Genomic DNA, 12,150 nt, shown 5'->3' on the forward strand with positions numbered 1-12,150 from the left:
AATGTTCCTCGGAACACTAGTCATGTCCGCGGGTTGCCATGCGAACACATCAATATTTTTTTATAATAACTGTTTCAAGAAAGTCCGTACTATCTCAGAAATAGCAGGTCCTATTGTTACAGTTTGATCAGAAAATTTTTTGTTCAAAACCCATTTTTCCGGTTCGGTTCTCAGAGATTGTTTTGGAATCTTGCTAGGTTTTGAGCTTTCGGTTGCAAAGCGGTGCCGGTTAACATGAATTATTGCGATGCCAGTACAGGTTGGAACTCCTACTGCACCATGTGCCGTGGACGGATGAGCATTGAAATCACCAATCGTTTCCCGCCCCAGAATAATGTCATGTTTTGACGTTGCTGGTAAAACCAGAAACTCGACCTCCTCTGTCCTAGAATGAATTCCATCGCTCAGGGTGACTGGGAATGAGATTACACATCGCAGATGCATTATTTCCCCTCCGAACCCCGAAACTGGAGTGTGGATGGGTTTTAATCTTTCCTTATCTTCCTCGTCAAGCTGTTCAAAACATTGTTCATACATAATGTCGGAAGTACTACCGGTGTCAAGAAGACGTATTGGGAACGGTAGTGTCCGAATTGGGCAGTGATGATCAAGGGGTTTTTGTTATTCGGGCCCCCCTTGATACGAGGAAAGATCACTGGCTCATTCTTTCAGTCCTCATCATCAGATTCCTTCCTCTTTTTCCTTGTATCGTATTCGCCTTGTATCATATGGACGTTTAAATCTCTGACTTGCTTTTTACTCGGGCCTTGGATATCCCGTGCGGGAGCTTTACCATTGTTAGGTTTCCCCCCTTTCACTAAATGCTTGAGTTTTCCAGATTTCACAGCTGCCTCAATTTCACTTTTTAGTGTTCTACATTCATTCGTATTATGACCGATGTCATCATGATACGAACAATGCTTCGTGGCATCTAAGAATGATCTTCTTGTTAGTGGTTGTGGCTTTCTGAAACTTATATTTTCTATGGTGAGGATTTTAGCAGGAGTCTTTGAAAGAGGAGTCCAACTGTTGGGGCCTCGATTTGAGGTCCTACTTTGTTTTTGTTGCTTATGAGGGATCGCGCATCAAATGGTTTTGATGCTTCCGTACTTGGCTGAAGTCTCGACTAGATAGGACCTTTCGCCTGTCTATTTGGTCTCGGAGTTTGAAACTCGACTTTATATTTTTGCTTTGAGTTACCACTTTTCAATGTTTTCTCAGTATTCGCGTACACCTTTGCTGCAGTCATGAGATCGTCCCACTCTTTTGGCATTCCATCTCTGCCAGTAAGTGTGCGGACAAAATCATCACATCTGACGTTTTTGCGGAAGGCGCCCCGAAGCATGTCTTTACTAATTCCACCGATGTTCAGGCTCTCATCGTTGAACCTGGTGATAAAATCTTCTATAGACTCGTTATCGCGCCGAACGACATCAAAAATTTCTGATTGGTCCCGCGTATGTTTCTTCTGCTGACTGAATTGTTGAGAAAATTTTTTCACCAAATCGTCACAGCTAGAAATTTCACCGTTAGGTAACTTTTCAAACCACTCTCTTGCTGCCCCTGTTAGTGTCAATGCGAACATGTGACACCAACAGGGAAGCGTCCAACCACTAACACCACCTACCGCCACAAAGTTCTGGAGATGATCGCTTGGATCAGTCATACCATTGTATTTACCTACCGATGTAGGTATTTTAGCATTAACAGGGAAGGGTGCTGTGGCAATGCTCGCTATGAATTTTGATTTTTCGGCGAAAGCCACGGGGCGGTATGGTTTGATAAAGTCTCGTTCAGCATTGCTATGGTACTCGGTGTGGCGAACTATGTCATGCGGACGACTGCTTCTCGCATGTGAGTTCATCCTACTATCCCCGGTATACATACTATAATATCCCGGGTGATAAGATGAATCATAACTATCAAACTCGTCCAAATAGGATGGTATCCGCATGTCTATACGAGGACGAGGACGTAGCCTCGGTAATTCACCAAATTCTGGCTCCGCCTGTTGGCTGTAACGAATCTGACTTCCTCTCACTATTGGTGGAGGGGAAGGAGATCTCCTAGGAGATTCCTCATAATCCAAAGTGCGAGCGTGAAGTCGTTCATTACGTTTTCTTCGCTCGTATTCAGCCACCAAACTTTGTTGTTGCACGTGGAGCCACTCCTCAGGAGTTAATGCTCCTCTGGATCTAGAATTAGGTTGATGAGATCCTGCGATATCAGAATTGCCTGAATCATTTTCTAGATCCAATTCTGGCCGTTTCCGGCGAGTCTCTTCCGTAATTCGTTTTTGACCCAAATTGAAACCTTCCGGTGCCAAGGCACGTCCCATGTTTGTGGGGGTGGGATCGGTTGGTGATGTGACATTTTCTAAGGAAAAACCCTCGGGTGTTACCTCAGTGATTCGTGACCCCGAAGCAGTGATACGCTCAAGAGCACGGCCACCCTGAGTTGTGATACGTGCAAAAACACTGAGACCCGGAGGTGCTTCTGTGTTAGTTACACGTGAATCAGGTGCAGGGGTTCCCGTCGGCCCTTCAGGAAGTTTACTCATATCGAACGAACCAAAAAACCGACAGAGACAAAATTATGCAGTTCTAACACCAACACGGATGGCGCCAATGAAGAAAACGGATCCAATCCCCGGGTATGGGACCTGGATCCAATGGATCTACAGGGTAAAGTACGGTAATCACAACTAAGATATGAGTAAGACTTCCCAAAGTCCAGTGACCGGAACCTGCAAAACAGACACCGTGAGTCTCATTACAGGAATGACAAGAGGGGGGGTCTTCCTGTAACCACCCTCCGGCGTGAGAATCAGTAACGTTCGTAAGGGAGAAAGTACTGAAGTAAATAGACTAAGTGTAGTCAGAAAGTAGGTGAGTGAATGAATACCTCATACCGTTTGACAAGGTATTTATAGCCGAAGGATGTAGGAAGGTGATTGGGCCAGCTGTCTTCTTCCAGAAGATCTTTGATAACTGCCTGGACGCGTGTCCTCTTGTGATAGGTTGAGCTATACGTCCCATGTGCGTGGGTATAACAACCTGGACACGCGTCGCCTAATGATAGGATGGATTGCACCCTGGCCATGTGCACGGTTATAACAAACTGGCCAGGTGTCCTTTATTTATTGGCTGTCCAGTCACGTATATCCCAAGTAAGAGTCATGAACCTTCTTCTAGAGAGTATTTGAGTGATGACAGCTGTCCCGCTGGCATTGTCTTCCGGATGTTTAAGCGGACAGATATCTCGTCCTGCGGATGACTTTTGATGATGCCAGGACGCTTCCGCGCGTGTTGTGAGGACGTTCCTCCTCATTCGTGATATGCTGGTGGTCCATGTGTCCCGCGGGTGGCTTATAAGAGGATTCTCTGTGACCCGCGGGTGGTACTTAAGGGTATTTGGGTCTTTTTGGTATCCTACCTCTACAATAAATTTCATTAATTCTGCATCATCATGTCATTTATGCTCTTAACTACCCTAAAACACTTTAATCACATGCAACACTTATTTCAAATTCTCTGTATCTTTTCTTCTTTTATTATTATTATTTTACTTTTAATAACACGAAAATAAAGTAATTAATCAAAGTAATTAAAGCCCGTCCACACGCCTGAGCCGTTTGAGCATAAACTTGCTGTGTTGAACTTAAATCTGTATCTAGAAGCAATGCAAGCATTCCTGTAACCACAATCGCGAATTTATTATATATTATTAAAATGCAGTGCGTTAACGTATATAAAACAGGGTAAAAAGATTGAAATATACCGAGAACGCCATTCATTGGAGTTCTGATTTCATGTGAAACAGTAGCAAGAAACTGGGATTTTGCCACATCAGCAGCTTCCGCTCGGACTTTTAACTTCTGCATAGTGTCAAAATCGTCTTCGACTTGAACAATATGAATAGTTCCGGTGTAAAACATGTAGCCAACTAGGATAACAATCACATAGCCGAAAACTGCAGTGATGCTCGCGGTCAATGAAATGGGAGCCTCATGCAGATACCTACACGTCATCTCGTGCTTCCTGTACAGGTCACCGAAATCCAGACTGCTGACTTGTACACGCGTTGGGTCACCTTCTTGAGTCTGTCGACTGTGCATAATAAGAGGATCGGATGCGTTGGTGACGTCGTACACTTTGACTATGATTTCTTGGTTTCCCGCGAGTTGACCAAGCAGGTTTTCGACTAGGGACTCGACATCAAATGCTCCACCGAGATATCTGTTTATATTAGAGATGGCAATGGGAGTGGGTTGGGTTGGATTTAGGTGATGGGTCAGGATGGATATGAGTCAGGATGGGTTTTTGAAATAGAGGATTAGAATGGATATGGGTCAAGATGGGTAAAGCTAACCCATCTTGACCCAAGTGAAGGTTGACATACAAAGGGTTTTAAAAACCCCTAAATAAATATTCAAAAAAACTATTAAAAATATAATAACTCAAAATATAAATAAAAAACGCAAAATGTAAAATAACTAAAATTTTTCCCCCGTCATCCTCGTTCATTAAAAAAAACACGTTTTGTACCTGTTCATGTTCGAGTTTTTCGGGGGGGGTTTTCGGTTCCTTTTTTTTTCATTTTGGTCGGTTTCGGTATCTGCTCGGTTTCAATGATTTCGGTTTCGATTTCTCGGTTTTTTCGGTTTCAGTCTTGTTTTGTTATAGTCAGTTTTTTCGGTTTCATTTCGTTTTTTTGTTTCGTTTCGATTCATTTTGTTTTTATTTTGGTCGGCTACGTTTCAGTTTTTTGTTTCGTTTTGGTAAGCTTTTTGATTGCATTTCGCTTATTTTTGTTTCGTTTTTGTCGTTTTTCTATTTCGGTTCAGTTTTTTTGTTTCGTTTGGTCGGTTCGGTGTTTTTGATTCGTTTTGGTCCGGTTTTTAAATTGCATTTAGTTTCTTTATGTTTCCTTGTTGTCAGTTTTTCAGTTTTAATTCAGTTTTTTGTTTCGGTCGATTTTCTATTTCGTTCAGTTTTGTTTTGGTTTTTTTGTTTCGTTTTGGTCGGTTCAATGTTTTTGTTTTGTTTTGGTCAGCTTTTCACTTGCATTTCGCTTTTTTTTTTGTTTCGTTTTGGTCGTTTTTCTATTTCGGTTTTGTTTTTTTTGTTTCGTTTCGGTGGATTCGGTGTTTTTGTTTTGTATTGATCAGTTTTCCAGTTGCATTTCGCTTTTTTTGTTTTGTTTTGGTCAGCTTTTCGGTTTCATATCGGTTTTTTGTTTCGTTTTTGATGCAGGATATCTTCTTATTTGAATTATGATTTTTAATATCTTTTATTATTTTGTGTTTATCTAGTTTCCTAGTTTATCTTTTCATTGTTTAGTATAAATAGGGTTATGGTTGTTTTGTTTTGATTAGTTTTTGATTAAGTTTGATATTATAAGAACATTGTTCTTTGAACCTTTGGTTCGTTTTATCGTCTTTGTTAATCATGAGTCTCTCGAGCCATTGATTGCTTTCGAAACTGCATCAGTTGGTATCAGAGCTTTTGGTTCTCAAATGGCTTGACATGAAGATGAATACTTTTTTGCTCGTAGAATCGCCGACAGAGGCAACGAACAGAGGGGTTTCTATTCATGTGCTCGTGGAGAAGATTGGCATCCTGTTCGCAGATTCGCTGACCGAGGCAGCGATGGAGTCTGTTCCGACACACGAGATCTTAGGAAGATCAAACGACTCCGACATCGAATCCACTATCTTGAAGAGATTGAATGGCTCCGAAAACGAGTTCGTGATCTCGAGTTACAATGGGAGATGCGCAAGGCGGAAACCGAGTCGAGCACCGTCGTCTGGGACGAAGGTGGCGACGGAGAGCAGCAGCCGTTTAGCCGTCATCCAAACTGGTTCGATGAACCGATCTATCAAGAAGAGTGTTTATCGGAAGACAAACCCAGATTTGATGAAGACGGGATTGATTTCGATGAAGAAGAATGTTTATTTGTGCAAAATATTCTTAACAGAGTTGTGGGTGATGAATCAATTTCCAAGAATTGTAATGTTGAAGAAGATGGAGTTGATTTCCATGAAAACAAGTATTCTGGGGAGGAGGAGTATCATTCTGTTGTAGATCTTGTCTATGAATCACCGCCCATGTTTGATAACTATTTTGACAAGGAAGAATGTATGGTGATTCTAGGTAGTCCCACAGCAACCAGGGAATCTCAAATTTTGTCCATGGTAAGCCCGGAGAACACGAGAGTTAAGAAGGTAGGTGACGTGAATTATGATCCTATCATAATGGAAAATCAAAATCAAATTGAAGATAATTGCATGTCCACAGATAAGGATGCTATTCCCAAAAATAAGGATTGTGAGGAAAATAGCAAGTTTGTTGGTGTGAATCATGATCTACATGTGAAAGTTATTGTAGTCCACGTGTGGATGTGTTCTAGACCCACCACCAACAAACAATTCCATACTTATTCCTTTAATAAGTTTTCCTTTAGGTCTATCCCAAAAGTTGGCGGAGACTTTAGCTTGCTTAAAAATTATTCACCAGTATTTGGAGTTAAACTATTCGAGGAGGTCAAGTGGATTGTGAATAAGAGATGGTCCAGTGCTCCATTCGACCCAGGTGGTACATGTCCAGAGCCGAGCGAGACGGCATGTGAAGTTGAATCATTTTGGTGGATAATGATAATAGCAAATATGAATCGGGTCGATGTTCCTTTCGATCCAGGTGGCTTTTGGTTCGAAGACAAAACTCGAGGACGAGTTTTTTCGAAGACCGGGAGTATAATGCAGGAACATTGAGAATCTTTTTTATTATTAGTTTATCTTTTATTAATTTGCGTTTATCTCGTTTCCATGTTTATCTTCTTTTCCTTTAGTATAAATAGGGTGTTAGGGTTTCTTTGTTATGTAGTTTTTGATTAAATTTAATATAAAAGAACATTGTTCTTGGAACTTCGGTTCAATTTATCGTCTTTGAATAATTATGAGTCTCTCGAGCCATTGATCGCTTCCGAAACTGCTTCAGTTTTAGTCGTTTTTCTATTTCAATTTTGTTTCGTTTCGTTTTTTGTTTCGTTTAGGTCGGTTCGGTGTTTTTGTTTAGTTTTGGTAAGCTTTTCGGTTGCATTTCGGTTTTTTGTTTCATTTTGGTTAGTTTTTCGGTTTCATTCCTGTTTTTTTTTGTTTCGTTTTGGTTGTTTTTCTATTTCAGTTCAGTTTCATTTTTGTTTTTTTGTTTCGTTTTAGTCGGTTCGGGGTTTTTGTTTCGTTTTGATCGTTTTTTGGGGTTCGGATGAGTTTTGTTTCGCACGTGATAGTTTGGGTATTTTGAATTAGATAAATTTTGGATAACTTGGATATTTTGTTTTGACCCATTTTAACCTATAAATGAAACTCACTTGTATATTTCCAACCCATCCTGACCCACTTAAAGAATTTTTATGATCCATCCTAACTCAATTTACTTTTAAAGTTTATCCATCTTGACCCAAAACAATCCATTTGGGTTGGGTTTGCCACCCTTAGTTTATATAGTAATCATTATTATATTAACACGACCGTTTCTTAAAGATAAGGGGAAGTGGTACCCGGCAGTAGCTTCAATGCGGTCTCGAACAGATGCATTCGGTGGTAGCTTTGACTTGTAAACCGGAATGGTCAACACGACTCCAAGATGATGTGAACCCAACAGCTTAAACGGGCTCGTAAGCACCGCCTTCCCAGTTGACCGGGCCCTCAAAATATTCTCCCGGTCCTCCTGTCATCAAATCCAAGATTCTTTCAAAACTTCATTTTCAACAAAATACCCGTATTAAATAATCAATAAAATTAACAAGTTTCTGTTAAACCTTAGACAAGTGAATCAGAAACACCAAACACGATATTGCATAAAACGTTTATGCGACTCTTTTTATTAATAAGAAAACAAGAACAAAATGCTTTCTACCTTTCTACTCTCTACTAGAAATAAACCTTTTGATGGGTTTATATAACACCCACAATTCTAATCATACTCAAACTAGGAAACATAATAATACTAGACTTCTAATTTATCTAATAATAAGTAAAAGATAATTATGACACCAAGTTATTCAACTTGGTCCCAGAACTTTGGATCTCCACCAAACCGCCCCTTGAGATCTTCCGTACCACCCTTGTACTTTTCGCATTAACCATTCGGGTCCTTCAAGTTGGTATTACACCAAGTTTTACACTCCCTCTCAATATCAACTTCCATTGTTCCTCCAAGATCCTTCACACCTTGTAAAGCTCTCACCTCTTTGAGCTTAATTCTTGGATTCAACTTAATAACACTACCCGCGGGATTCTTTTTCCTGTTGACAAATAAGCTCGTTTCGAGATTACCACTATTTAGAACTGCATCACCCGTTTTCAGATGGGAAACAACTTTTGCTTTCTCAACTTCATGACCAACTATCATGGCACTCAAAGCAATTCTTCCATCTTCACTCGATGCATGCTCCCTCTCGAACTCAACTCCTTCTTTCGTTCGTTCATTCGGATCACCCAAACTTTGCATGAACCTCATGCAAACTCCAACGTCAACTTTGTTGGTTTGTTGAACTTCAACCTTTTCAATTACTTCATGACAACCCGTAACATGAGACGGAGCTACCTCCTCGTGCACTTCTTCCAACACGGTTTCTCTCTCGTCTTGTTCGGCTACTGTCACGGTTACGTTTTGATCAACCGTACTTTCTTCTTCAACCACAATTTTCTCATCATCTAAATTCAACATAACAATAGATGATTCTATGGTTACCTTTAACGGCGACTTTGGCATTACTTCCTGATCTGTCCTCCAACAGGAGCCTTCTTCAAACCATTCATCTACCAGGTTCGGTTTGAATTCGGTGTCAACTGTGTATTTTCCTTGAACCTCGGCCATATTAGCCTCCACATCCCACGGTTCTTCTTCTCTAACAACAGCTGCATTACCTTCCTCCATTGGTTCTCGACAGTATTTTGCCATATGCCCTTTTTGTCCACATTTATGGCACCTAAAGGGAAAGCGCTTTAGTTTGTACCTTGATTCCTTGTCCCGGTTCTCTTCGTCCGATGAATCTTCTTCAGAGTTGTCATCTCGACCCTTTCGGTTCCATTCTCTCTTCTTGGGTCGGTCACGTTTCTCGTTCTCCCGATACTTACTCTTACCTTTCTCGCCATAGCAGTTATGATTTTTACTAAACCGATGCTTCTCCTTTCTTCCGACATACAAGGCTTCGCTCTCGGTTTTAATCGACACGCCAGCTAACTGTTTTGCTAAGGCTTCTTGTCCGGCAAGAATATTCTCGAACTCGGTTATACTCGGTTGGGTCGCCCACCCTTGAATAGCGGTAACGAAGCTACGATACTCCGGTCTTAAACCGTGGATGAGTATTCGCTTCATACGAGCATCGCTAACCCGAGATTGTGGATCGAGTTCTCCAATTTCACGACACAAATTCTTAACTTTACGAAAATATTGTGAAATAGGAAGATCACCTTGAGAAATCGTCATCAACTCACCTTCGACTAATTGCAATCGAGCATCGTTCTTCTTCGTGAATAAGGTCTCCAGCGTATCCCACGTTTGCTTTGGGTATTCGAGATCTTGAATGTGATCAAGAACATCATCATCAACCGTTGTCTTGATGATAAACATCGCCCGGCCCGCTTTCACCTGCCACTTCCCGATACTACCATTAATATCGTTTGCGGGTTGTCTCGTCTCGGTACCGTTCGTTACCTGCCAAAGATTTTGACCTTGAAGATACGATTTAATGCATGTCGACCATTGTTTGTGGTTACTCTGATTCAACTTCTTGATTCCCCCTACCATCTGTAACTCTGCCATTATATAGGATTCGTTGATCTTCGAACAAATTTTGTTGCGACCAGAAACACACTCCAACCGGACTTTGAATTATTTAAGGTTTTCGTAGCAAAACCCACGGCTTCTTTGAACTTCCAAAAGAAATAAATAATGAACTCTATAATATTATTCCTATATTTTGGTGATCACTTCCGTGCCCAGTAAGTTAATTCTTACAAACAAATAATTTATGTTTGATGGCTCTATGTTTATCTCGAACAAAACAACTGCAACTTGACTTTGTGACGGTTGTGGATAGGATCTCACTAGAAGACAAAACGTTTTCTTTTGTTCTTGAATAACGAGATGAATGAAATCATACAAAATATTTTCTTGGCTGCGAACACTTTGGTTTCGGTTTGCAGATTCTAATCGGGATACCTTCTTCAGCGACTCTCGATCAATCTTCAAGTATCCCCACCAGGTTTTCTTCACGTAGCGGTCTTGAACAGTTTCTTGCGTGTGATCGGTTTCTTGGCCTCTTATGTTTTTGATCGGAACTACTAATGTAATCAAGACTTGCCGCCAACCGGAAACACGAGCCTGGATTGTTAGGCTCTGATACCACTTGTTAAACCTTAGACAAGTGAATCAGGAACACCAAACACGATATTGCATAAAACGTTTATGCGACTCTTTTTATTAATAAGAAAACAAGAACAAAATACTTTATATCTTTCTACTCTCTACTAGAAATAAACCTTTTGATGAGTTTATATAACACCCACAACTCTAATCATACTCAAACTAGGAAACATAACTTCTAATTTATCTAATAATAAGTAAAAGATAATTATGACACAAAGTTATTCAACTTGGTCCCTGAACTTTGGATCTCCACCAAACCGCCCCTTGAGATCTTCCGTACCACCCTTGTACTTTTCGCATTAACCATTCGGGTCCTTCAAGATGGTATTGCACCAAGTTTTACAGTTTCACCTCGCCCGACATCATATCCAGCAGATTAAGGTAAGACACCGTTTCTTGAGAGAAAATCACGGGTGCATATTCATTACGGTTCTTTATTAGCCATTGTTCTTATTGTCTCACCGTGTTGACTTTCAAAGTCAAAACGTTCGGAGTTCATTACCCATTGAGCATACGCAACCCCGGTCTTTCAAATGCAGTTCTTGCTGTATACTCTGCAAATGTATCCTGCATCATATGATTTCGGTTATTGAAATTCAAGAACTAATTTTCCAGTTTGACTTTGACTTTTAAAAGTCAAACCAAACAAATTCCCAAATTTAGATTTAATAATGTTTTTAAAAAGTTGCAAAAAAAATATAATAATAACATTAAGAGTAACAATAACAATAACATGTTAGATCTGTAACAATGCACTTAAATTTTGCTTTTATTTCAAGAAACTTTAATAAAAACAAAGATTATCATTATTATCACTGAAATTGAATCAAGAAAATGTCAAATTTCACAACAACACAATAATCCCATCTCAAGAAATCATCATTTTTTAATAAAAAAACATACCCACAAATTTTATTTCAAGAATCTTTAGAATTTGTCAAATTTCACAAGAACAAAATTTAATCACTCTAAAAAATAAGAAAAATATAAAAAATCAAACCTGAAGGGTTCTTGTAATAATGGAAAGTAGAAACCAAAACAGCAAGAGCATGAACATGATTAACACAAACACTAAACTGATCTTGCTCTCTGATCACACATACTCACCAACCCCTCTTGAATCCTCTCTTGATGCCCTGCATCTGTACACATGAATTGCTGCTGCTCATTCAAACTCACTGCCGCTAAGTGATGCTGACTTGCATTTTCAAACCCATGATCACTACTTATATATTCGAGCAAAGGAATAACAAAAACGTGTCTAAAGATCAGTTTTATATTCGAGCTAAGGAATAACAAAAGGTAAGGCTCCGCTTTAACTTTTGATTGATATTTCCGAGAGAATCTATTTATTCCCACGTTTGTAGAGCTCTTTCAAAGTGATATTTATTTATTATAATTTTATTTTTTCAAATTAATTAGCTTGACACTTATCATTTCTCTGTTAAGTTTCTATTTATCTTTTTATTATTAGTTTGTTATAATAATAATAATATACTTTTGTTGAGGTTTTTTAATCATTTTAAAGATGATATGTGACTGATCAAATTAACATAATAATAATATACTTTTGTTGAGGTTTTTTTAATCATTTTAAAGATGATATGTGACTGATCAAATTAACATAATTTTTAAATTTTTCAGGACTCATGAATATATTATTTGTTCTTCTTATACCCATGTTCCACAACCACTTTATTCAATAATAATATAT

The 12,150-nt window shown here is 39.4% G+C and overlaps 1 pseudogene; it reads right to left on the bottom strand.

Moving 5' to 3' along the window:
• Positions 1-1,126: 1,126 nt before the first annotated feature.
• Positions 1,127-11,653, bottom strand: LOC143589877 (uncharacterized; annotated as a pseudogene).
• Positions 11,654-12,150: the final 497 nt, after the last annotated feature.

The sequence above is a fragment of the Bidens hawaiensis genome, unplaced genomic scaffold (assembly GCF_021521415.1).
Source record: "Bidens hawaiensis isolate Kalapana, Puna unplaced genomic scaffold, B.hawaiensis_p1.1 tig00037997_1, whole genome shotgun sequence".
Classification (NCBI taxonomy): domain Eukaryota; kingdom Viridiplantae; phylum Streptophyta; class Magnoliopsida; order Asterales; family Asteraceae; genus Bidens; species Bidens hawaiensis.